The following is a 22240-nucleotide window of genomic DNA, read 5'->3' on the forward strand; positions in this document are numbered from 1 at the left end:
TTTGCAAGTACCACATTTATTGAATTTTTTAGTTACGATGGCAACATCACTACAAGTTGTCTGTGAAGTAAGGTGCACACAAACAGTTTCCGTGGTGTAGCGGTTATCACGTCTGCCTAACACGCAGAAGGTCCCCGGTTCGATCCCGGGCGGAAACAATTTTTCATCACTTTAATCGAGACTTACTAACATGCATCTGCTACCATCTGTACCCGAAACCTTCGTAATCGCCTTCACGCGTCGGACCAGAGTGTCAATTGCTCACATCGAATAAGAAATTCATTTGATATTGACGGCGAGCTTTTTGCGCTGACTCAGCCACTGACGTGCGATCAGTTTGCACAAAACGCTCGGGCTCGTCCGGGATTTGAACCCGGGTCCTCCTGCACCCTAAGCAGGAATCATACTCCTAGACCAACGAGCCCTGTGACACGGCGATTGCCAATTATTCCAGTCCCTCGATGTCGTCCAGGGTGCCCTGGAAGTCTCGTGTACGCTGGCGGGATGGGGGCGGCGCGAATTCCCGCGGTCGGCGGCCTTCCTGGGCTATTGGTACCTTCATGTAGAGCTGCCGCTGGGCTCGCACTGCCTGCTGCTAAGAAAGTGATTGCTTTTGCTGATATGACTTGCAATAACGACTGCGCGAAACGCCGCTATCTCGTTAGGGGTGCTACGGCAGACACCCTCTCGAGCACCCCGAAGACTTCTTGAGCCCTCGGCTGTGATGGGTTCCAGGCTGACAAAAGAACTGTCGTGTGTGCATTCGCTGACGAGAGAAAGGCTGAGGCAAGTTTGAGTGAACAAGGATGGACTCGTCGTGTCCGTCGTTTCCGTAGTGTAGCGGTTATCACGACTGCTTCACACGCAGAAGGTCCCCGGTTCAATCCCGGGCGGGAACAGTATTTTCCTGCCTATGTCGTATTGTCCTCCAATGAGCCACTTCGTGTGTGGATCTGCCGCATGTCCCTTCGTTTTGCAAGTACCACATTTATTGAATTTTTTAGTTACGATGGCAACATCACTACAAGTTGTCTGTGAAGTAAGGTGCACACAAACAGTTTCCGTGGTGTAGCGGTTATCACGTCTGCCTAACACGCAGAAGGTCCCCGGTTCGATCCCGGGCGGAAACACTTTTTCATCACTTTAATCGAGACTTACTAACATGCATCTGCTACCATCTGTACCCGAAACCTTCGTAATCGCCTTCACGCGTCGGACCAGAGTGTCAATTGCTCACATCGAATAAGAAATTCATTTGATATTGACGGCGAGCTTTTTGCGCTGACTCAGCCACTGACGTGCGATCAGTTTGCACAAAACGCTCGGGCTCGTCCGGGATTTGAACCCGGGACCTCCTGCACCCTAAGCAGGAATCATACCCCTACACCAACGAGCCCTGTGACACGGCGATTGCCAATTATTCCAGTCCCTCGATGTCGTCCAGGGTGCCCTGGAAGTCTCGTGTACGCTGGCGGGATGGGGGCGGCGCGAATTCCCGCGGTCGGCGGCCTTCCTGGGCTATTGGTACCTTCATGTAGAGCTGCCGCTGGGCTCGCACTGCCTGCTGCTAAGAAAGTGATTGCTTTTGCTGATATGACTTGCAATAACGACTGCGCGAAACGCCGCTATCTCGTTAGGGGTGCTACGGCAGACACCCTCTCGAGCACCCCGAAGACTTCTTGAGCCCTCGGCTGTGATGGGTTCCAGGCTGACAAAAGAACTGCCGTGTGTGCATTCGCTGACGAGAGAAAGGCTGAGGCAAGTTTGAGTGAACAAGGATGGACTCGTCGGGTCCGTCGTTTCCGTAGTGTAGCGGTTATCACGTCTGCTTCACACGCAGAAGGTCCCCGGTTCGATCCCGGACGGGAACAGTATATTCCTGCCTAAGTCGTATTGTCCTCCAATGAGCCACTTCGTGTGTGGATCTGCCGCATGTCCCATCGTTTTGCAAGAACCACATTTATTGAATTTTTTAGTTACGATGGCAACATCACTACAAGTTGTCTGTGAAGTAAGGTGCACACAAACAGTTTCCGTGGTGTAGCGGTTATCACGTCTGCCTAACACGCAGAAGGTCCCCGGTTCGATACCGGTCGGAAACCCTTTTTCATCACTTTAATCGAGACTCACTAACATGCATCTGCTACCATCTGTACCCGAAACCTTCGTAATCGCCTTCACGCGTCGGACCAGAGTGTCAATTGCTCACATCGAATAAGAAATTCATTTGATATTGACGGCGAGCTTTTTGCGCTGACTTAGCCACTGACGTGCGATCAGTTTGCACAAAACGCTCGGGCTCGTCCGGGATTTGAACCCGGGACCTCCTGCACCCTAAGCTGGAATCATACCCCTAGACCAACGAGCCCTGTGACACGGCGATTGCCAATTATTCCAGTCCCTCGATGTCGTCCAGGGTGCCCTGGAAGTCTCGTGTACGCTGGCGGGATGGGGGCGGCGCGAATTCCCGCGGTCGGCGGCCTTCCTGGGCTATTGGTACCTTCATGTAGAGCTGCCGCTGGGCTCGCACTGCCTGCTGCTAAGAAAGTGATTGCTTTTGCTGATATGACTTGCAATAACGACTGCGCGAAACGCCGCTATCTCGTTAGGGGTGCTACGGCAGACACCCTCTCGAGCACCCCGAAGACTTCTTGAGCCCTCGGCTGTGATGGGTTCCAGGCTGACAAAAGAACTGTCGTGTGTGCATTCGCTGACGAGAGAAAGGCTGAGGCAAGTTTGAGTGAACAAGGATGGACTCGTCGTGTCCGTCGTTTCCGTAGTGTAGCGGTTATCACGTCTGCTTCACACGCAGAAGGTCCCCGGTTCGATCCCGGGCGGGAACAGTATTTTCCTGCCTATGTCGTATTGTCCTCCAATGAGCCACTTCGTGTGTGGATCTGCCGCATGTCCCTTCGTTTTGCAAGTACCACATTTATTGAATTTTTTAGTTACGATGGCAACATCACTACAAGTTGTCTGTGAAGTAATGTGCACACAAACAGTTTCCGTGGTGTAGCGGTTATCACGTCTGCCTAACACGCAGAAGGTCCCCGGTTCGATCCCGGGCGGAAACACTTTTTCATCACTTTAATCGAGACTTACTAACATGCATCTGCTACCATCTGTACCCGAAACCTTCGTAATCGCCTTCACGCGTCGGACCAGAGTGTCAATTGCTCACATCGAATAAGAAATTCATTTGATATTGACGGCGAGCTTTTTGCGCTGACTCAGCCACTGACGTGCGATCAGTTTGCACAAAACGCTCGGGCTCGTCCGGGATTTGAACCCGGGACCTCCTGCACCCTAAGCAGGAATCATACCCCTAGACCAACGAGCCCTGTGACACGGCGATTGCCAATTATTCCAGTCCCTCGATGTCGTCCAGGGTGCCCTGGAAGTCTCGTGTACGCTGGCGGGATGGGGGCGGCGCGAATTCCCGCGGTCGGCGGCCTTCCTGGGCTATTGGTACCTTCATGTAGAGCTGCCGCTGGGCTCGCACTGCCTGCTGCTAAGAAAGTGATTGCTTTTGCTGATATGACTTGCAATAACGACTGCGCGAAACGCCGCTATCTCGTTAGGGGTGCTACGGCAGACACCCTCTCGAGCACCCCGAAGACTTCTTGAGCCCTCGGCTGTGATGGGTTCCAGGCTGACAAAAGAACTGTCGTGTGTGCATTCGCTGACGAGAGAAAGGCTGAGGCAAGTTTGAGTGAACAAGGATGGACTCGTCGTGTCCGTCGTTTCCGTAGTGTAGCGGTTATCACGTCTGCTTCACACGCAGAAGGTCCCCGGTTCGATCCCGGGCGGGAACAGTATTTTCCTGCCTATGTCGTATTGTCCTCCAATGAGCCACTTCGTGTGTGGATCTGCCGCATGTCCCTTCGTTTTGCAAGTACCACATTTATTGAATTTTTTAGTTACGATGGCAACATCATTACAAGTTGTCTGTGAAGTAAGGTGCACACAAACAGTTTCCGTGGTGTAGCGGTTATCACGTCTGCCTAACACGCAGAAGGTCCCCGGTTCGATCCCGGGCGGAAACACTTTTTCATCACTTTAATCGAGACTTACTAACATGCATCTGCTACCATCTGTACCCGAAACCTTCGTAATCGCCTTCACGCGTCGGACCAGAGTGTCAATTGCTCACATCGAATAAGAAATTCATTTGATATTGACGGCGAGCTTTTTGCGCTGACTCAGCCACTGACGTGCGATCAGTTTGCACAAAACGCTCGGGCTCGTCCGGGATTTGAACCCGGGTCCTCCTGCACCCTAAGCAGGAATCATACTCCTAGACCAACGAGCCCTGTGACACGGCGATTGCCAATTATTCCAGTCCCTCGATGTCGTCCAGGGTGCCCTGGAAGTCTCGTGTACGCTGGCGGGATGGGGGCGGCGCGAATTCCCGCGGTCGGCGGCCTTCCTGGGCTATTGGTACCTTCATGTAGAGCTGCCGCTGGGCTCGCACTGCCTGCTGCTAAGAAAGTGATTGCTTTTGCTGATATGACTTGCAATAACGACTGCGCGAAACGCCGCTATCTCGTTAGGGGTGCTACGGCAGACACCCTCTCGAGCACCCCGAAGACTTCTTGAGCCCTCGGCTGTGATGGGTTCCAGGCTGACAAAAGAACTGTCGTGTGTGCATTCGCTGACGAGAGAAAGGCTGAGGCAAGTTTGAGTGAACAAGGATGGACTCGTCGTGTCCGTCGTTTCCGTAGTGTAGCGGTTATCACGACTGCTTCACACGCAGAAGGTCCCCGGTTCAATCCCGGGCGGGAACAGTATTTTCCTGCCTATGTCGTATTGTCCTCCAATGAGCCACTTCGTGTGTGGATCTGCCGCATGTCCCTTCGTTTTGCAAGTACCACATTTATTGAATTTTTTAGTTACGATGGCAACATCACTACAAGTTGTCTGTGAAGTAAGGTGCACACAAACAGTTTCCGTGGTGTAGCGGTTATCACGTCTGCCTAACACGCAGAAGGTCCCCGGTTCGATCCCGGGCGGAAACACTTTTTCATCACTTTAATCGAGACTTACTAACATGCATCTGCTACCATCTGTACCCGAAACCTTCGTAATCGCCTTCACGCGTCGGACCAGAGTGTCAATTGCTCACATCGAATAAGAAATTCATTTGATATTGACGGCGAGCTTTTTGCGCTGACTCAGCCACTGACGTGCGATCAGTTTGCACAAAACGCTCGGGCTCGTCCGGGATTTGAACCCGGGACCTCCTGCACCCTAAGCAGGAATCATACCCCTAGACCAACGAGCCCTGTGACACGGCGATTGCCAATTATTCCAGTCCCTCGATGTCGTCCAGGGTGCCCTGGAAGTCTCGTGTACGCTGGCGGGATGGGGGCGGCGCGAATTCCCGCGGTCGGCGGCCTTCCTGGGCTATTGGTACCTTCATGTAGAGCTGCCGCTGGGCTCGCACTGCCTGCTGCTAAGAAAGTGATTGCTTTTGCTGATATGACTTGCAATAACGACTGCGCGAAACGCCGCTATCTCGTTAGGGGTGCTACGGCAGACACCCTCTCGAGCACCCCGAAGACTTCTTGAGCCCTCGGCTGTGATGGGTTCCAGGCTGACAAAAGAACTGTCGTGTGTGCATTCGCTGACGAGAGAAAGGCTGAGGCAAGTTTGAGTGAACAAGGATGGACTCGTCGTGTCCGTCGTTTCCGTAGTGTAGCGGTTATCACGTCTGCTTCACACGCAGAAGGTCCCCGGTTCGATCCCGGGCGGGAACAGTATTTTCCTGCCTATGTCGTATTGTCCTCCAATGAGCCACTTCGTGTGTGGATCTGCCGCATGTCCCTTCGTTTTGCAAGTACCACATTTATTGAATTTTTTAGTTACGATGGCAACATCATTACAAGTTGTCTGTGAAGTAAGGTGCACACAAACAGTTTCCGTGGTGTAGCGGTTATCACGTCTGCCTAACACGCAGAAGGTCCCCGGTTCGATCCCGGGCGGAAACACTTTTTCATCACTTTAATCGAGACTTACTAACATGCATCTGCTACCATCTGTACCCGAAACCTTCGTAATCGCCTTCACGCGTCGGACCAGAGTGTCAATTGCTCACATCGAATAAGAAATTCATTTGATATTGACGGCGAGCTTTTTGCGCTGACTCAGCCACTGACGTGCGATCAGTTTGCACAAAACGCTCGGGCTCGTCCGGGATTTGAACCCGGGTCCTCCTGCACCCTAAGCAGGAATCATACTCCTAGACCAACGAGCCCTGTGACACGGCGATTGCCAATTATTCCAGTCCCTCGATGTCGTCCAGGGTGCCCTGGAAGTCTCGTGTACGCTGGCGGGATGGGGGCGGCGCGAATTCCCGCGGTCGGCGGCCTTCCTGGGCTATTGGTACCTTCATGTAGAGCTGCCGCTGGGCTCGCACTGCCTGCTGCTAAGAAAGTGATTGCTTTTGCTGATATGACTTGCAATAACGACTGCGCGAAACGCCGCTATCTCGTTAGGGGTGCTACGGCAGACACCCTCTCGAGCACCCCGAAGACTTCTTGAGCCCTCGGCTGTGATGGGTTCCAGGCTGACAAAAGAACTGTCGTGTGTGCATTCGCTGACGAGAGAAAGGCTGAGGCAAGTTTGAGTGAACAAGGATGGACTCGTCGTGTCCGTCGTTTCCGTAGTGTAGCGGTTATCACGACTGCTTCACACGCAGAAGGTCCCCGGTTCAATCCCGGGCGGGAACAGTATTTTCCTGCCTATGTCGTATTGTCCTCCAATGAGCCACTTCGTGTGTGGATCTGCCGCATGTCCCTTCGTTTTGCAAGTACCACATTTATTGAATTTTTTAGTTACGATGGCAACATCACTACAAGTTGTCTGTGAAGTAAGGTGCACACAAACAGTTTCCGTGGTGTAGCGGTTATCACGTCTGCCTAACACGCAGAAGGTCCCCGGTTCGATCCCGGGCGGAAACACTTTTTCATCACTTTAATCGAGACTTACTAACATGCATCTGCTACCATCTGTACCCGAAACCTTCGTAATCGCCTTCACGCGTCGGACCAGAGTGTCAATTGCTCACATCGAATAAGAAATTCATTTGATATTGACGGCGAGCTTTTTGCGCTGACTCAGCCACTGACGTGCGATCAGTTTGCACAAAACGCTCGGGCTCGTCCGGGATTTGAACCCGGGACCTCCTGCACCCTAAGCAGGAATCATACCCCTACACCAACGAGCCCTGTGACACGGCGATTGCCAATTATTCCAGTCCCTCGATGTCGTCCAGGGTGCCCTGGAAGTCTCGTGTACGCTGGCGGGATGGGGGCGGCGCGAATTCCCGCGGTCGGCGGCCTTCCTGGGCTATTGGTACCTTCATGTAGAGCTGCCGCTGGGCTCGCACTGCCTGCTGCTAAGAAAGTGATTGCTTTTGCTGATATGACTTGCAATAACGACTGCGCGAAACGCCGCTATCTCGTTAGGGGTGCTACGGCAGACACCCTCTCGAGCACCCCGAAGACTTCTTGAGCCCTCGGCTGTGATGGGTTCCAGGCTGACAAAAGAACTGCCGTGTGTGCATTCGCTGACGAGAGAAAGGCTGAGGCAAGTTTGAGTGAACAAGGATGGACTCGTCGGGTCCGTCGTTTCCGTAGTGTAGCGGTTATCACGTCTGCTTCACACGCAGAAGGTCCCCGGTTCGATCCCGGGCGGGAACAGTATTTTCCTGCCTATGTCGTATTGTCCTCCAATGAGCCACTTCGTGTGTGGATCTGCCGCATGTCCCTTCGTTTTGCAAGTACCACATTTATTGAATTTTTTAGTTACGATGGCAACATCACTACAAGTTGTCTGTGAAGTAAGGTGCACACAAACAGTTTCCGTGGTGTAGCGGTTATCACGTCTGCCTAACACGCAGAAGGTCCCCGGTTCGATCCCGGGCGGAAACACTTTTTCATCACTTTAATCGAGACTTACTAACATGCATCTGCTACCATCTGTACCCGAAACCTTCGTAATCGCCTTCACGCGTCGGACCAGAGTGTCAATTGCTCACATCGAATAAGAAATTCATTTGATATTGACGGCGAGCTTTTTGCGCTGACTCAGCCACTGACGTGCGATCAGTTTGCACAAAACGCTCGGGCTCGTCCGGGATTTGAACCCGGGTCCTCCTGCACCCTAAGCAGGAATCATACTCCTAGACCAACGAGCCCTGTGACACGGCGATTGCCAATTATTCCAGTCCCTCGATGTCGTCCAGGGTGCCCTGGAAGTCTCGTGTACGCTGGCGGGATGGGGGCGGCGCGAATTCCCGCGGTCGGCGGCCTTCCTGGGCTATTGGTACCTTCATGTAGAGCTGCCGCTGGGCTCGCACTGCCTGCTGCTAAGAAAGTGATTGCTTTTGCTGATATGACTTGCAATAACGACTGCGCGAAACGCCGCTATCTCGTTAGGGGTGCTACGGCAGACACCCTCTCGAGCACCCCGAAGACTTCTTGAGCCCTCGGCTGTGATGGGTTCCAGGCTGACAAAAGAACTGTCGTGTGTGCATTCGCTGACGAGAGAAAGGCTGAGGCAAGTTTGAGTGAACAAGGATGGACTCGTCGTGTCCGTCGTTTCCGTAGTGTAGCGGTTATCACGACTGCTTCACACGCAGAAGGTCCCCGGTTCAATCCCGGGCGGGAACAGTATTTTCCTGCCTATGTCGTATTGTCCTCCAATGAGCCACTTCGTGTGTGGATCTGCCGCATGTCCCTTCGTTTTGCAAGTACCACATTTATTGAATTTTTTAGTTACGATGGCAACATCACTACAAGTTGTCTGTGAAGTAAGGTGCACACAAACAGTTTCCGTGGTGTAGCGGTTATCACGTCTGCCTAACACGCAGAAGGTCCCCGGTTCGATCCCGGGCGGAAACACTTTTTCATCACTTTAATCGAGACTTACTAACATGCATCTGCTACCATCTGTACCCGAAACCTTCGTAATCGCCTTCACGCGTCGGACCAGAGTGTCAATTGCTCACATCGAATAAGAAATTCATTTGATATTGACGGCGAGCTTTTTGCGCTGACTCAGCCACTGACGTGCGATCAGTTTGCACAAAACGCTCGGGCTCGTCCGGGATTTGAACCCGGGACCTCCTGCACCCTAAGCAGGAATCATACCCCTACACCAACGAGCCCTGTGACACGGCGATTGCCAATTATTCCAGTCCCTCGATGTCGTCCAGGGTGCCCTGGAAGTCTCGTGTACGCTGGCGGGATGGGGGCGGCGCGAATTCCCGCGGTCGGCGGCCTTCCTGGGCTATTGGTACCTTCATGTAGAGCTGCCGCTGGGCTCGCACTGCCTGCTGCTAAGAAAGTGATTGCTTTTGCTGATATGACTTGCAATAACGACTGCGCGAAACGCCGCTATCTCGTTAGGGGTGCTACGGCAGACACCCTCTCGAGCACCCCGAAGACTTCTTGAGCCCTCGGCTGTGATGGGTTCCAGGCTGACAAAAGAACTGCCGTGTGTGCATTCGCTGACGAGAGAAAGGCTGAGGCAAGTTTGAGTGAACAAGGATGGACTCGTCGGGTCCGTCGTTTCCGTAGTGTAGCGGTTATCACGTCTGCTTCACACGCAGAAGGTCCCCGGTTCGATCCCGGACGGGAACAGTATTTTCCTGCCTAAGTCGTATTGTCCTCCAATGAGCCACTTCGTGTGTGGATCTGCCGCATGTCCCATCGTTTTGCAAGAACCACATTTATTGAATTTTTTAGTTACGATGGCAACATCACTACAAGTTGTCTGTGAAGTAAGGTGCACACAAACAGTTTCCGTGGTGTAGCGGTTATCACGTCTGCCTAACACGCAGAAGGTCCCCGGTTCGATACCGGTCGGAAACACTTTTTCATCACTTTAATCGAGACTCACTAACATGCATCTGCTACCATCTGTACCCGAAACCTTCGTAATCGCCTTCACGCGTCGGACCAGAGTGTCAATTGCTCACGTCGAATAAGAAATTCATTTGATATTGACGGCGAGCTTTTTGCGCTGACTCAGCCACTGACGTGCGATCAGTTTGCACAAAACGCTCGGGCTCGTCCGGGATTTGAACCCGGGACCTCCTGCACCCTAAGCAGGAATCATACCCCTAGACCAACGAGCCCTGTGACACGGCGATTGCCAATTATTCCAGTCCCTCGATGTCGTCCAGGGTGCCCTGGAAGTCTCGTGTACGCTGGCGGGATGGGGGCGGCGCGAATTCCCGCGGTCGGCGGCCTTCCTGGGCTATTGGTAAGTTCATGTAGAGCTGCCGCTGGGCTCGCACTGCCTGCTGCTAAGAAAGTGATTGCTTTTGCTGATATGACTTGCAATAACGACTGCGCGAAACGCCGCTATCTCGTTAGGGGTGCTACGGCAGACACCCTCTCGAGCACCCCGAAGACTTCTTGAGCCCTCGGCTGTGATGGGTTCCAGGCTGACAAAAGAACTGTCGTGTGTGCATTCGCTGACGAGAGAAAGGCTGAGGCAAGTTTGAGTGAACAAGGATGGACTCGTCGGGTCCGTCGTTTCCGTAGTGTAGCGGTTATCACGTCTGCTTCACACGCAGAAGGTCCCCGGTTCGATCCCGGGCGGGAACAGTATTTTCCTGCCTATGTCGTATTGTCCTCCAATGAGCCACTTCGTGTGTGGATCTGCCGCATGTCCCTTCGTTTTGCAAGTACCACATTTATTGAATTTTTTAGTTACGATGGCAACATCACTACAAGTTGTCTGTAAAGTAAGGTGCACACAAACAGTTTCCGTGGTGTAGCGGTTATCACGTCTGCCTAACACGCAGAAGGTCCCCGGTTCGATCCCGGGCGGAAACACTTTTTCATCACTTTAATCGAGACTTACTAACATGCATCTGCTACCATCTGTACCCGAAACCTTCGTAATCGCCTTCACGCGTCGGACCAGAGTGTCAATTGCTCACATCGAATAAGAAATTCATTTGATATTGACGGCGAGCTTTTTGCGCTGACTCAGCCACTGACGTGCGATCAGTTTGCACAAAACGCTCGGGCTCGTCCGGGATTTGAACCCGGGACCTCCTGCACCCTAAGCAGGAATCATACCCCTAGACCAACGAGCCCTGTGACACGGCGATTAGCCAATTATTCCAGTCCCTCGATGTCGTCCAGGGTGCCCTGGAAGTCTCGTGTACGCTGGCGGGATGGGGGCGGCGCGAATTCCCGCGGTCGGCGGCCTTCCTGCGCTATTGGTACCTTCATGTAGAGCTGCCGCTGGGCTCGCACTGCCTGCTGCTAAGAAAGTGATTGCTTTTGCTGATATGACTTGCAATAACGACTGCGCGAAACGCCGCTATCTCGTTAGGGGTGCTACGGCAGACACCCTCTCTAGCACCCCGAAGACTTCTTGAGCCCTCGGCTGTGATGGGTTCCAGGCTGACAAAAGAACTGTCGTGTGTGCATTCGCTGACGAGAGAAAGGCTGAGGCAAGTTTGAGTGAACAAGGATGGACTCGTCGCGTCCGCCGTTTCCGTAGTGTAGCGGTTATCACGACTGCTTCACACGCAGAAGGTCCCCGGTTCGATCCCGGGCGGGAACAGTATTTTCCTGCCTATGTCGTATTGTCCTCCAATGAGCCACTTCGTGTGTGGATCTGCCGCATGTCCCTTCGTTTTGCAAGTACCACATTTATTGAATTTTTTAGTTACGATGGCAACATCACTACAAGTTGTCTGTGAAGTAAGGTGCACACAAACAGTTTCCGTGGTGTAGCGGTTATCACGTCTGCCTAACACGCAGAAGGTCCCCGGTTCGATACCGGTCGGAAACACTTTTTCATCACTTTAATCGAGACTCACTAACATGCATCTGCTACCATCTGTACCCGAAACCTTCGTAATCGCCTTCACGCGTCGGACCAGAGTGTCAATTGCTCACGTCGAATAAGAAATTCATTTGATATTGACGGCGAGCTTTTTGCGCTGACTCAGCCACTGACGTGCGATCAGTTTGCACAAAACGCTCGGGCTCGTCCGGGATTTGAACCCGGGACCTCCTGCACCCTAAGCAGGAATCATACCCCTAGACCAACGAGCCCTGTGACACGGCGATTGCCAATTATTCCAGTCCCTCGATGTCGTCCAGGGTGCCCTGGAAGTCTCGTGTACGCTGGCGGGATGGGGGCGGCGCGAATTCCCGCGGTCGGCGGCCTTCCTGGGCTATTGGTAAGTTCATGTAGAGCTGCCGCTGGGCTCGCACTGCCTGCTGCTAAGAAAGTGATTGCTTTTGCTGATATGACTTGCAATAACGACTGCGCGAAACACCGCTATCTCGTTAGGGGTGCTACGGCAGACACCCTCTCGAGCACCCCGAAGACTTCTTGAGCCCTCGGCTGTGATGGGTTCCAGGCTGACAAAAGAACTGTCGTGTGTGCATTCGCTGACGAGAGAAAGGCTGAGGCAAGTTTGAGTGAACAAGGATGGACTCGTCGGGTCCGTCGTTTCCGTAGTGTAGCGGTTATCACGTCTGCTTCACACGCAGAAGGTCCCCGGTTCGATCCCGGGCGGGAACAGTATTTTCCTGCCTATGTCGTATTGTCCTCCAATGAGCCACTTCGTGTGTGGATCTGCCGCATGTCCCTTCGTTTTGCAAGTACCACATTTATTGAATTTTTTAGTTACGATGGCAACATCACTACAAGTTGTCTGTGAAGTAAGGTGCACACAAACAGTTTCCGTGGTGTAGCGGTTATCACGTCTGCCTAACACGCAGAAGGTCCCCGGTTCGATCCCGGGCGGAAACACTTTTTCATCACTTTAATCGAGACTTACTAACATGCATCTGCTACCATCTGTACCCGAAACCTTCGTAATCGCCTTCACGCGTCGGACCAGAGTGTCAATTGCTCACATCGAATAAGAAATTCATTTGATATTGACGGCGAGCTTTTTGCGCTGACTCAGCCACTGACGTGCGATCAGTTTGCACAAAACGCTCGGGCTCGTCCGGGATTTGAACCCGGGACCTCCTGCACCCTAAGCAGGAATCATACCCCTAGACCAACGAGCCCTGTGACACGGCGATTAGCCAATTATTCCAGTCCCTCGATGTCGTCCAGGGTGCCCTGGAAGTCTCGTGTACGCTGGCGGGATGGGGGCGGCGCGAATTCCCGCGGTCGGCGGCCTTCCTGCGCTATTGGTACCTTCATGTAGAGCTGCCGCTGGGCTCGCACTGCCTGCTGCTAAGAAAGTGATTGCTTTTGCTGATATGACTTGCAATAACGACTGCGCGAAACGCCGCTATCTCGTTAGGGGTGCTACGGCAGACACCCTCTCGAGCACCCCGAAGACTTCTTGAGCCCTCGGCTGTGATGGGTTCCAGGCTGACAAAAGAACTGTCGTGTGTGCATTCGCTGACGAGAGAAAGGCTGAGGCAAGTTTGAGTGAACAAGGATGGACTCGTCGCGTCCGTCGTTTCCGTAGTGTAGCGGTTATCACGACTGCTTCACACGCAGAAGGTCCCCGGTTCGTTCCCGGGCGGGAACAGTATTTTCCTGCCTATGTCGTATTGTCCTCCAATGAGCCACTTCGTGTGTGGATCTGCCGCATGTCCCTTCGTTTTGCAAGTACCACATTTATTGAATTTTTTAGTTACGATGGCAACATCACTACAAGTTGTCTGTGAAGTAAGGTGCACACGAACAGTTTCCGTGGTGTAGCGGTTATCACGTCTGCCTAACACGCAGAAGGTCCCCGGTTCGATCCCGGGCGGAAACACTTTTTCATCACTTTAATCGAGACTTACTAACATGCATCTGCTACCATCTGTACCCGAAACCTTCGTAATCGCCTTCACGCGTCGGACCAGAGTGTCAATTGCTCACATCGAATAAGAAATTCATTTGATATTGACGGCGAGCTTTTTGCGCTGACTCAGCCACTGACGTGCGATCAGTTTGCACAAAACGCTCGGGCTCGTCCGGGATTTGAACCCGGGACCTCCTGCACCCTAAGCAGGAATCATACCCCTAGACCAACGAGCCCTGTGACACGGCGATTGCCAATTATTCCAGTCCCTCGATGTCGTCCAGGGTGCCCTGGAAGTCTCGTGTACGCTGGCGGGATGGGGGCGGCGCGAATTCCCGCGGTCGGCGGCCTTCCTGGGCTATTGGTACCTTCATGTAGAGCTGCCGCTGGGCTCGCACTGCCTGCTGCTAAGAAAGTGATTGCTTTTGCTGATATGACTTGCAATAACGACTGCGCGAAACGCCGCTATCTCGTTAGGGGTGCTACGGCAGACACCCTCTCGAGCACCCCGAAGACTTCTTGAGCCCTCGGCTGTGATGGGTTCCAGGCTGACAAAAGAACTGTCGTGTGTGCATTCGCTGACGAGAGAAAGGCTGAGGCAAGTTTGAGTGAACAAGGATGGACTCGTCGTGTCCGTCGTTTCCGTAGTGTAGCGGTTATCACGACTGCTTCACACGCAGAAGGTCCCCGGTTCGATCCCGGGCGGGAACAGTATTTTCCTGCCTATGTCGTATTGTCCTCCAATGAGCCACTTCGTGTGTGGATCTGCCGCATGTCCCTTCGTTTTGCAAGTACCACATTTATTGAATTTTTTAGTTACGATGGCAACATCACTACAAGTTGTCTGTGAAGTAAGGTGCACACGAACAGTTTCCGTGGTGTAGCGGTTATCACATTTGCCTAACACGCAGAAGGTCCCCGGTTCGATCCCGGGCGGAAACACTTTTTCATCACTTTAATTGAGACTTACTAACATGCATCTGCTACCATCTGTACCCGAAACCTTCGTAATCGCCTTCACGCGTCGGACCAGAGTGTCAATTGCTCACGTCGAATAAGAAATTCATTTGATATTGACGGCGAGCTTTTTGCGCTGACTCAGCCACTGACGTGCGATCAGTTTGCACAAAACGCTCTGGCTCGTCCGGGATTTGAACCCGGGACCTCCTGCACCCTAAGCAGGAATCATACCCCTTTTTTTTTTTTTTTTTTTTTTTTTTTTTTTAGACCAACTCTGAAGCCATCGGCGAGCTAGGAATTATTCCGCACAAGAAGCGATCATGTAGGAAGAGCGAGCCGAAGCTGTCGCTCGACCACACAATAAATTTTTGCTTAATCCCAATTTGCAGTACCGGTTCGACACTAGAATACTGCGCCTTGGTTCTTCCAAAAGCGATAGTAATAAGCACGTCCACTGCAGTGTCATTTGGGGTAGTGAGTCAGACATGGGGAGGATATGAGGCGGGTGGAATATGCAACGGCAGGGGCATTGCAGGGCGGCCGCCGACTCCTTGGGCTGTGGCGCGCCGGTGCCGGCGGCGGCCTGGCTGGGCTGCTGGTGCCTCCATGTAGAGCTGCCGCCGAGCCCAGGCACCGTGCCGCTAACGAAGCGATTGCCTTTGGTGACATCTTTTGCAATAACGACTGCGCGAATCGACGGTATCTCGTAAGGAAGGAAAGAGCAGCAGCTGCCGCCGAGCCCAGGCGCCGTGCCTAACACGCAGAAGGTCCCCGGCTCGATTGCGGGCGGAAACCCGTTTTCGTCGCACTCAGCAAGACACTTGCTACGATCTCTACTGTGACCATTTAAATCAACTTCAAACGTTCCATCAGCAGGGTGCACATGGCTCAAATGAAACATGAAACGGTTTCAGAACTGGTTGTCGGATTTTAGCGCTGACTTGGAGGCCTGGAAATGCGCGAAACAGCCGCCGCCATGCGATTTGTTACCGCACCGTTGTACAAAACGCAAGGGCTCGTCCGGGATTTGAACCCGGGACCTCCTGCACCCGAAGCAGGAATCATACCCCTTTTTTTTTTTTTTTTTTTTTTTTTTGACAGGATTCGAACCTGCAATCTTCGGATCCGAAGTCCGACGCCTTATCCATTTTTTTTTTTTTTTTTTTTTTTTTTTTTTTTTGAAGCAGACACTCTACCACTCGAACGAATATATCTATTGAAAAAAATATTAAAGAATATCCACCACACAGCCACTTCAAAAGAAGTACAGTACTGAAATTAAAATCCTAAAATATGACTATATAATGTAGACTGCTTACTGAAATAAAGGTTAAAACACGAAAACTTCAGTCCTGGTGTAGAGAAGAAACATACATAAAGGCGGCAAATTCAGAAACAGTAGAAAAGAAAATGGCTCACACAGGTGACCTTAGCCAACACCCTCTCTTTCAAATGTCAGGCTAAGCATATTGGCAAAATCATCTCGGAGGCCTGGCAATCGCAAGCGCTGCCAGTAAGCAGTAAGCATGTACTGCCGAAACGCTAGGTGTCCATCCTCTTCATGACAACTGTTGACAAAATGTACGAAATGGCCAATCAACCACATGACGGTATGGAGCTTCGTCCGCGGAAAAAAGGAAGAATCGGGCCGGACGATGATGTCAATAGTATAAGCGGCTTCAGCAGACCTAGTGACAAAAGCAAGTTGTTTCCTGAGCCAACGCCAATTAGCAAGGTGCCCACAGCAGGTGAATCGATGTTCAAGGGTATCCAGGAGACCACACCGAGTGCAGGTGTCCGTGTCAGAAAGACCAATACGGTGCAGTCGTACATTGGTGGGAACCAAATTATTTATTACCCTATACCACGTGGACGCCACGGCCATAGAGTGGATCGGCAGACTAACGTTCTTCCAGACGTTCCTCCAGGACACGGATGGAGACGCCAGTTCTATTGGATTGGGACTGGCCAGCCCCTCCCAGCGGGCAATCAAGCTCTTGGTCGTTGGCACCGGTCGCCGCAAGAAGACGTCACCGAGGTAACTCACCGCAATGTAAAATTCCCGAATGTGTTTCAACTTAAAATTTAGGCGTCCGACATCGACAGGTGGAGCAAGGCTCGCCGGACGCACAACAGTAAAAAGCCTGGATGTAATTGAAGTCACTTCTTGCGTAACAATTAGAGTCGTTCGGCGGACGTACAAAGCAGACGCCTTGCGAGTAATGTCAGAGAGGCCCAAGCCTCCGGAGAGACGCGGTTTCGTCATTACCTCGTAACGTAACTTGAATAGATGGCCCTTCCATATAAACCTGCTAGACAATTGGCGCAACCTTTTCGCCACCATCATGGGAAGTGGGAACAGCTGAGCAACATAATAAGCTTTACATAGGACGTAGGTGTCTAAAATTCTGACTTTTTGCAAAATGGTAGCAGAGCGCTGCTCATGGACCATCAGAGCCCCCTGTATCTTCTCGGTGACAGATTTCCAATTGAGAGCCGCCATTTTTAGAGGACACCGATCAATGATAATCCCCAAGGACGTATGGCGATCGACAAAAGTGGCCCAAGGGACGTCAGCATCGCGAAATCCTCGAATATCAAGGAACTTACATTTACCCTGATTGAGACGCGCTCCAGAGACACGACAGTATGCATCAACTGCCCCTTTCAACAACGGGATATCATCTCGTTGACGGAGGAGAACAACGACATCATCCGCATATGCCTTAACCGAGAGCTTCCCACCAGAGAGGGACATACCCTGAAGCTTGAGAGCAATAGTCCGAAGCAGCGGTTCCAGGGACAAAACGAATAAAGACATAGAGAGCGGACTACCCTGAGGCACTCCGCGGCGGATAGCAATGGGCGGCGTCAGCTGCCCATTGACTGACACCCGAGCTGTTATTCCCCTGTACAAATTGCCAAGAACACCACGTGAGGAAGCGTTAAAACCTATTGTACCTAAAACACGATCTAAAAACACATGACTGACGTGATCAAAAGCCTTATAAAAATCAAGGAAGGCAAAGGCACAATGTACGTTTGTAACCGCCGCAACCGAGACAACATCCCGATAGTCGGCTACTGGTGTCAGAATAGATCTATCATGAAAACAACATTGATGTGCACCAATCACACCCCGAAGCAGAGAAGACAGCCGGCTATTGAGCGCTCTAGCAGCTGTCTTATAGTCAAAATTCAGCAATGTGAGCGGACGAAGATTGGCAGCAGATAAACGACCAGAGGACTTCGGAATTAAAACAATTTTCCCTACTTTAAAATCGGCAGGCACATCCATCCCTCTGACAATCTCATTTAAAATCTGCGTAAAAATGCCACCCAAAAGAGGCCAAAAACGGAGATAAAATTCTTTAGGCAGGCCGTCTGGACCCGGCGATTTACTGGACGGAGAGCGAGCAATAAAATCGAAAACATCATCTACCTGGAACTCCCGGAGAAATTCGCCGTTCGCGTCAGGCGCGATCGTCGCAGTTAGATCCCCAAAGACATCATCCGAAAGAGACTCACCAGAATCATCGGCAGAATAGAGACTAGTGTAATACTGATGAAGAGCACGAACCATTTCCTCCTGTGCACTAAACTGTCGCCCATCATCCACCGTAAGAGAAGAGATGAAGGAGCGACGACGACGAGTCTGATGCCGTAGCAGGTGGTACAAGGATGTCAGTTCACCTTCAACAAGAGAGTGAGGTTTCGACTTAACTCGCAGACCATCCATCTGTCGTCGTTTAAGGCTCAAGAGCTTGGCTTTAATACGACGAACATCATGGATCCGCAGTGGAGAGGTACCCGCCGCGTCATATAGTTCACGCAGGACAGAGTAGTAATATTCATACGTGGTCTTAAAATCACGCGTCCTAGCAGCACAGTAGAAAATCAAAGTCTGACGAATCTTGTGCTTGGCAAACGCAGTCCACCAAACCAGCAAGGAGGGGTATCGCGGGACAGAGCGAAGACATCGCTCCCACACGCCACTTATAACATCATCCATAGCACTGTCGGCAAGGTGGGAAACATTTAACATCCACTGGGAACGATAAAGTTTTGCAGGTTGGCGACTAAGATTTACAGTTGCAGTAAAAGCACAATGGTCAGAAAAACTAGTAGGAATAACATCGACAGAAAGAATTTTATCACATAAAAAATCAGATAAATAGAATCTGTCGAGTCTACTGCATGAGGACGCGGTAAAAAACGTATATTTCACCAGGGTTGGATATTTGTGTTCCCAAACATCACGCAGATGCATCGTACGAACTAAGTCATGTAAATCACGGCAATAATTAAAATTGGGGGACTGGTCTGCAGGGCGTAAAACACAATTAAAATCGCCTCCGAGCAGGAGACTCCGAGGACTCTGGCGCAAAAGATAAATAAGCTCTTCTTTATAAAAGCGCGATCGAGCCACAGTGTGACCCGAACCAGAGGGGGCATACAAAACAACGAGGCGGAGATCAAAAAGACGACAACCAATCCCACGGCCAGAGTCAAGGAATTCAATGTCAGTAATAGGAATGCCCTCTCGAAAGAAAAGAGCAGTTCCTGTTGAATATTCCGGCGCGACATTAAAAACAGTTTGAAATCCAGGTAGAGAGAGATCAGAAAACAACACTTCCTGCAAAAACACTACGTCCGCACAGGCGTCGTAAATAAACTGCCGCAAAGAGGCAATGCGAACGTCGGACTCAATACGGTTAACATTTAAGGTAAGAAAGGTGTATGCTTGAACCATAGAGAGAAAAGCGAGAAAACAAATCACCTACACCGACGCACCAGCGTCACAGTCCATAGCAGGGGTGACGGAGGCATCCGAGGGAGGGGGACTGCTACTCCGTTCCGCGGATCCCTTACGTTTCGGTTTTTTACGAACAGCATTAACGTTCGGCTGAACGCGTAACTTGCGTCGGCTGGCGGGCAAGGAAACTTCAGCCGCCGGTGACGTAGGAGGGTCAAGTTCTGTATCCGACACCACCCGCGCCGGTCCACATGCGGGATCCGGGGTCGCGGGGGAAACATCCGACAAAACGGAATGGTCAACACCTGCACTAGCTTCCGGCAAACATGGACTGCACGGAGGCGAAACGTGAGCAGGAAGGTCCGAGGCCGCAGAGTTGGAAGGAAGCGGAGCAGCTCCGCTGGCAGAGGTATGGGGCAGCGAAGCAGGAAGTTGTCGCGGCTCCACTTGTTGTGACATCGAAGTCGGTTCGGAAGACGGCGCCAACAGGCCCGACCGACGACCCGACTCGAGAGAAGCTGCGTCGGAGGCCGGAGGGGCGCCAGCAGCCGCCACCGGAACCGCTACCTCAGGAGGGCAGGGAGCAGCTACAGTACACAGTGGCTCGGAGGATGCCGGTCGCTCGGACTGGGGCATCTCAGGGAGATCCTCATCCGTACTATTTCCATCGTGTGGGCGACGCCTCTTATTATTCAAAAGTGGCACACCCACCTGAGGGACAGACGGAACAACATCAGATTTAGCACGCAAAGGAGGAAATTCTGTATCAGGGGTGCGCAAAACCTGTGGCGGGGCGCTACTACCACTGGACTGTGCTACACCAAGAGCAGAACCACCTGCAACGAGGTCAGCGACCGTTAACTTGCGACGCTGTTCGAGAGAATTTTTTAAAACAAAAACTCTCCGCGGACAGTCGGTACGCACGTGACCACTTTCATTGCACAAAAAACAGGTGCCAACCTGACCACTATATGTTACATGGACACGATATCCACCGATCTGCAGGTGAGATGGAATATTCTGCTTAACGTGCATTTCGACTGAACGAATACCACTGTAACATTGCAGGCGATGTTGGCTTGACCAGCGTTCAAGGCGAATGCTCTTTACATCACCATACTTCTGTAGACCCTCCTTAAGATAGACATTATCCACCTCCGGTGGAAGGTTGTAAACACGAACATTGGTATACGTGATGGAAGCATTGGAAAGCAGCACGGTACTTACAGAATCATCCCGATGCCGAAAGAGAACTTGATGACCATATTTAGAAAGAATTTTATCAACCTGAAGTGGGTCCATAAACTTAACAAAGAAAACATACAGTTCGGTATCAAAATAAGCAGTGTGCACCTGATCCGAATGAACACCAAAGGTATCTACCAACCAGTCATGAATCTCAACAGAACTAGGTTGCACATGGCGGGTTGACTTGTCAAAAGCAAAACTAACTGTAGCCTGACGAGGAATAACCTGGGACGACATTTTCAAAATATGCGGTCGAAACCGCTACACAAAAAACACTGAAATAAGGACAGAAAGTAACACAAGGTACGAAACAACGACGGAGAAATACTCTCAGAAGTTGCAACACAACACGTAACAAAAACGATAGTCCACTATAGGTAACGCTACGGCGGAGCGGAAGACTAGGCACGTCCACACTGCACGGCGTCTAAAGCGGAACTTACCCCTAGACCAACGAGCCCTGTGACACGGCGATTAGCCAATTATTCCAGTCCCTCGATGTCGTCCAGGGTGCCCTGGAAGTCTCGTGTACGCTGGCGGGATGGGGGCGGCGCGAATTCCCGCGGTCGGCGGCCTTCCTGGGCTATTGGTACCTTCATGTAGAGCTGCCGCTGGGCTCGCACTGCCTGCTGCTAAGAAAGTGATTGCTTTTGCTGATATGACTTGCAATAACGACTGCGCGAAACGCCGCTATCTCGTTAGGGGTGCTACGGCAGACACCCTCTCGAACACCCCGAAGACTTCTTGAGCCCTCGGCTGTGATGGGTTCCAGGCTGACAAAAGAACTGTCGTGTGTGCATTCGCTGACGAGAGAAAGGCTGAGGCAAGTTTGAGTGAACAAGGATGGACTCGTCGTGTCCGTCGTTTCCGTAGTGTAGCGGTTATCACGACTGCTTCACACGCAGAAGGTCCCCGGTTCGTTCCCGGGCGGGAACAGTATTTTCCTGCCTATGTCGTATTGTCCTCCAATGAGCCACTTCGTGTGTGGATCTGCCGCATGTCCCTTCGTTTTGCAAGTACCACATTTATTGAATTTTTTAGTTACGATGGCAACATCACTACAAGTTGTCTGTGAAGTAAGGTGCACACACACACAGTTTCCGTGGTATAGCGGTTATCACGTCTGCCTAACACGCAGAAGGTCCCCGGTTCGATCCCGGGCGGAAACACTTTTTCATCACTTTAATCGAGACTTACTAACATGCATCTGCTACCATCTGTACCCGAAACCTTCGTAATCGCCTTCATGCGTCGGACCAGAGTGTCAATTGCTCACATCGAATAAGAAATTCATTTGATATTGACGGCGAGCTTTTTGCGCTGACTCAGCCACTGACGTGCGATCAGTTTGCACAAAACGCTCGGGCTCGTCCGGGATTTGAACCCGGGACCTCCTGCACCCTAAGCAGGAATCATACCCCTAGACCAACGAGCCCTGTGACACGGCGATTGCCAATTATTCCAGTCCCTCGATGTCG

At 51.7% G+C, this 22240-nt stretch overlaps 49 non-coding genes across 49 annotated transcripts; 33 read left to right on the forward strand and 16 right to left on the reverse strand.

The window, feature by feature from the left end:
* The first annotated feature begins 85 nt into the window (after positions 1-85).
* Trnav-aac lies at positions 86-158 on the forward strand. The gene has a single exon. It is a non-coding gene; the product is annotated as a tRNA-Val (tRNA).
* Positions 159-352: 194 nt separating this feature from the next.
* Positions 353-424, reverse strand: Trnap-agg. Its single transcript has one exon. It is a non-coding gene; the product is annotated as a tRNA-Pro (tRNA).
* Positions 425-826: 402 nt separating this feature from the next.
* On the forward strand, positions 827-899 carry Trnav-cac. Its single transcript has one exon. It is a non-coding gene; the product is annotated as a tRNA-Val (tRNA).
* A 158-nt stretch (positions 900-1057) lies between these two features.
* Trnav-aac lies at positions 1058-1130 on the forward strand. The gene has a single exon. It is a non-coding gene; the product is annotated as a tRNA-Val (tRNA).
* A 194-nt stretch (positions 1131-1324) lies between these two features.
* Trnap-agg lies at positions 1325-1396 on the reverse strand. The gene has a single exon. It is a non-coding gene; the product is annotated as a tRNA-Pro (tRNA).
* Positions 1397-1798: 402 nt separating this feature from the next.
* Trnav-cac lies at positions 1799-1871 on the forward strand. Its single transcript has one exon. It is a non-coding gene; the product is annotated as a tRNA-Val (tRNA).
* A 158-nt stretch (positions 1872-2029) lies between these two features.
* Positions 2030-2102, forward strand: Trnav-aac. Its single transcript has one exon. It is a non-coding gene; the product is annotated as a tRNA-Val (tRNA).
* Positions 2103-2296: 194 nt separating this feature from the next.
* Trnap-agg lies at positions 2297-2368 on the reverse strand. Its single transcript has one exon. It is a non-coding gene; the product is annotated as a tRNA-Pro (tRNA).
* Positions 2369-2770: 402 nt separating this feature from the next.
* Trnav-cac lies at positions 2771-2843 on the forward strand. Its single transcript has one exon. It is a non-coding gene; the product is annotated as a tRNA-Val (tRNA).
* A 158-nt stretch (positions 2844-3001) lies between these two features.
* Positions 3002-3074, forward strand: Trnav-aac. Its single transcript has one exon. It is a non-coding gene; the product is annotated as a tRNA-Val (tRNA).
* A 194-nt stretch (positions 3075-3268) lies between these two features.
* Positions 3269-3340, reverse strand: Trnap-agg. The gene has a single exon. It is a non-coding gene; the product is annotated as a tRNA-Pro (tRNA).
* Positions 3341-3742: 402 nt separating this feature from the next.
* Positions 3743-3815, forward strand: Trnav-cac. Its single transcript has one exon. It is a non-coding gene; the product is annotated as a tRNA-Val (tRNA).
* Positions 3816-3973: 158 nt separating this feature from the next.
* On the forward strand, positions 3974-4046 carry Trnav-aac. Its single transcript has one exon. It is a non-coding gene; the product is annotated as a tRNA-Val (tRNA).
* Positions 4047-4240: 194 nt separating this feature from the next.
* Trnap-agg lies at positions 4241-4312 on the reverse strand. Its single transcript has one exon. It is a non-coding gene; the product is annotated as a tRNA-Pro (tRNA).
* Positions 4313-4714: 402 nt separating this feature from the next.
* Trnav-cac lies at positions 4715-4787 on the forward strand. The gene has a single exon. It is a non-coding gene; the product is annotated as a tRNA-Val (tRNA).
* Positions 4788-4945: 158 nt separating this feature from the next.
* Trnav-aac lies at positions 4946-5018 on the forward strand. Its single transcript has one exon. It is a non-coding gene; the product is annotated as a tRNA-Val (tRNA).
* A 194-nt stretch (positions 5019-5212) lies between these two features.
* On the reverse strand, positions 5213-5284 carry Trnap-agg. Its single transcript has one exon. It is a non-coding gene; the product is annotated as a tRNA-Pro (tRNA).
* A 402-nt stretch (positions 5285-5686) lies between these two features.
* On the forward strand, positions 5687-5759 carry Trnav-cac. Its single transcript has one exon. It is a non-coding gene; the product is annotated as a tRNA-Val (tRNA).
* Positions 5760-5917: 158 nt separating this feature from the next.
* Trnav-aac lies at positions 5918-5990 on the forward strand. Its single transcript has one exon. It is a non-coding gene; the product is annotated as a tRNA-Val (tRNA).
* Positions 5991-6184: 194 nt separating this feature from the next.
* Trnap-agg lies at positions 6185-6256 on the reverse strand. Its single transcript has one exon. It is a non-coding gene; the product is annotated as a tRNA-Pro (tRNA).
* A 402-nt stretch (positions 6257-6658) lies between these two features.
* On the forward strand, positions 6659-6731 carry Trnav-cac. The gene has a single exon. It is a non-coding gene; the product is annotated as a tRNA-Val (tRNA).
* Positions 6732-6889: 158 nt separating this feature from the next.
* On the forward strand, positions 6890-6962 carry Trnav-aac. Its single transcript has one exon. It is a non-coding gene; the product is annotated as a tRNA-Val (tRNA).
* Positions 6963-7156: 194 nt separating this feature from the next.
* Positions 7157-7228, reverse strand: Trnap-agg. The gene has a single exon. It is a non-coding gene; the product is annotated as a tRNA-Pro (tRNA).
* A 402-nt stretch (positions 7229-7630) lies between these two features.
* On the forward strand, positions 7631-7703 carry Trnav-cac. Its single transcript has one exon. It is a non-coding gene; the product is annotated as a tRNA-Val (tRNA).
* Positions 7704-7861: 158 nt separating this feature from the next.
* On the forward strand, positions 7862-7934 carry Trnav-aac. Its single transcript has one exon. It is a non-coding gene; the product is annotated as a tRNA-Val (tRNA).
* Positions 7935-8128: 194 nt separating this feature from the next.
* Trnap-agg lies at positions 8129-8200 on the reverse strand. The gene has a single exon. It is a non-coding gene; the product is annotated as a tRNA-Pro (tRNA).
* Positions 8201-8602: 402 nt separating this feature from the next.
* Trnav-cac lies at positions 8603-8675 on the forward strand. The gene has a single exon. It is a non-coding gene; the product is annotated as a tRNA-Val (tRNA).
* A 158-nt stretch (positions 8676-8833) lies between these two features.
* On the forward strand, positions 8834-8906 carry Trnav-aac. Its single transcript has one exon. It is a non-coding gene; the product is annotated as a tRNA-Val (tRNA).
* A 194-nt stretch (positions 8907-9100) lies between these two features.
* Trnap-agg lies at positions 9101-9172 on the reverse strand. Its single transcript has one exon. It is a non-coding gene; the product is annotated as a tRNA-Pro (tRNA).
* Positions 9173-9574: 402 nt separating this feature from the next.
* Trnav-cac lies at positions 9575-9647 on the forward strand. The gene has a single exon. It is a non-coding gene; the product is annotated as a tRNA-Val (tRNA).
* A 158-nt stretch (positions 9648-9805) lies between these two features.
* On the forward strand, positions 9806-9878 carry Trnav-aac. The gene has a single exon. It is a non-coding gene; the product is annotated as a tRNA-Val (tRNA).
* Positions 9879-10072: 194 nt separating this feature from the next.
* On the reverse strand, positions 10073-10144 carry Trnap-agg. Its single transcript has one exon. It is a non-coding gene; the product is annotated as a tRNA-Pro (tRNA).
* A 402-nt stretch (positions 10145-10546) lies between these two features.
* On the forward strand, positions 10547-10619 carry Trnav-cac. Its single transcript has one exon. It is a non-coding gene; the product is annotated as a tRNA-Val (tRNA).
* Positions 10620-10777: 158 nt separating this feature from the next.
* Positions 10778-10850, forward strand: Trnav-aac. Its single transcript has one exon. It is a non-coding gene; the product is annotated as a tRNA-Val (tRNA).
* A 194-nt stretch (positions 10851-11044) lies between these two features.
* On the reverse strand, positions 11045-11116 carry Trnap-agg. The gene has a single exon. It is a non-coding gene; the product is annotated as a tRNA-Pro (tRNA).
* A 403-nt stretch (positions 11117-11519) lies between these two features.
* Trnav-cac lies at positions 11520-11592 on the forward strand. Its single transcript has one exon. It is a non-coding gene; the product is annotated as a tRNA-Val (tRNA).
* A 158-nt stretch (positions 11593-11750) lies between these two features.
* On the forward strand, positions 11751-11823 carry Trnav-aac. The gene has a single exon. It is a non-coding gene; the product is annotated as a tRNA-Val (tRNA).
* A 194-nt stretch (positions 11824-12017) lies between these two features.
* Positions 12018-12089, reverse strand: Trnap-agg. Its single transcript has one exon. It is a non-coding gene; the product is annotated as a tRNA-Pro (tRNA).
* Positions 12090-12491: 402 nt separating this feature from the next.
* Trnav-cac lies at positions 12492-12564 on the forward strand. The gene has a single exon. It is a non-coding gene; the product is annotated as a tRNA-Val (tRNA).
* A 158-nt stretch (positions 12565-12722) lies between these two features.
* Trnav-aac lies at positions 12723-12795 on the forward strand. The gene has a single exon. It is a non-coding gene; the product is annotated as a tRNA-Val (tRNA).
* A 194-nt stretch (positions 12796-12989) lies between these two features.
* On the reverse strand, positions 12990-13061 carry Trnap-agg. The gene has a single exon. It is a non-coding gene; the product is annotated as a tRNA-Pro (tRNA).
* Positions 13062-13464: 403 nt separating this feature from the next.
* On the forward strand, positions 13465-13537 carry Trnav-cac. Its single transcript has one exon. It is a non-coding gene; the product is annotated as a tRNA-Val (tRNA).
* Positions 13538-13695: 158 nt separating this feature from the next.
* On the forward strand, positions 13696-13768 carry Trnav-aac. Its single transcript has one exon. It is a non-coding gene; the product is annotated as a tRNA-Val (tRNA).
* A 194-nt stretch (positions 13769-13962) lies between these two features.
* On the reverse strand, positions 13963-14034 carry Trnap-agg. Its single transcript has one exon. It is a non-coding gene; the product is annotated as a tRNA-Pro (tRNA).
* Positions 14035-14436: 402 nt separating this feature from the next.
* Trnav-cac lies at positions 14437-14509 on the forward strand. The gene has a single exon. It is a non-coding gene; the product is annotated as a tRNA-Val (tRNA).
* A 158-nt stretch (positions 14510-14667) lies between these two features.
* Positions 14668-14740, forward strand: Trnav-aac. The gene has a single exon. It is a non-coding gene; the product is annotated as a tRNA-Val (tRNA).
* A 6885-nt stretch (positions 14741-21625) lies between these two features.
* On the forward strand, positions 21626-21698 carry Trnav-cac. Its single transcript has one exon. It is a non-coding gene; the product is annotated as a tRNA-Val (tRNA).
* A 160-nt stretch (positions 21699-21858) lies between these two features.
* Trnav-aac lies at positions 21859-21931 on the forward strand. Its single transcript has one exon. It is a non-coding gene; the product is annotated as a tRNA-Val (tRNA).
* A 194-nt stretch (positions 21932-22125) lies between these two features.
* On the reverse strand, positions 22126-22197 carry Trnap-agg. The gene has a single exon. It is a non-coding gene; the product is annotated as a tRNA-Pro (tRNA).
* Positions 22198-22240: the final 43 nt, after the last annotated feature.

The sequence above is a fragment of the Schistocerca piceifrons genome, chromosome 2, assembly GCF_021461385.2.
Source record: "Schistocerca piceifrons isolate TAMUIC-IGC-003096 chromosome 2, iqSchPice1.1, whole genome shotgun sequence".
Lineage (NCBI taxonomy): Eukaryota > Metazoa > Arthropoda > Insecta > Orthoptera > Acrididae > Schistocerca > Schistocerca piceifrons.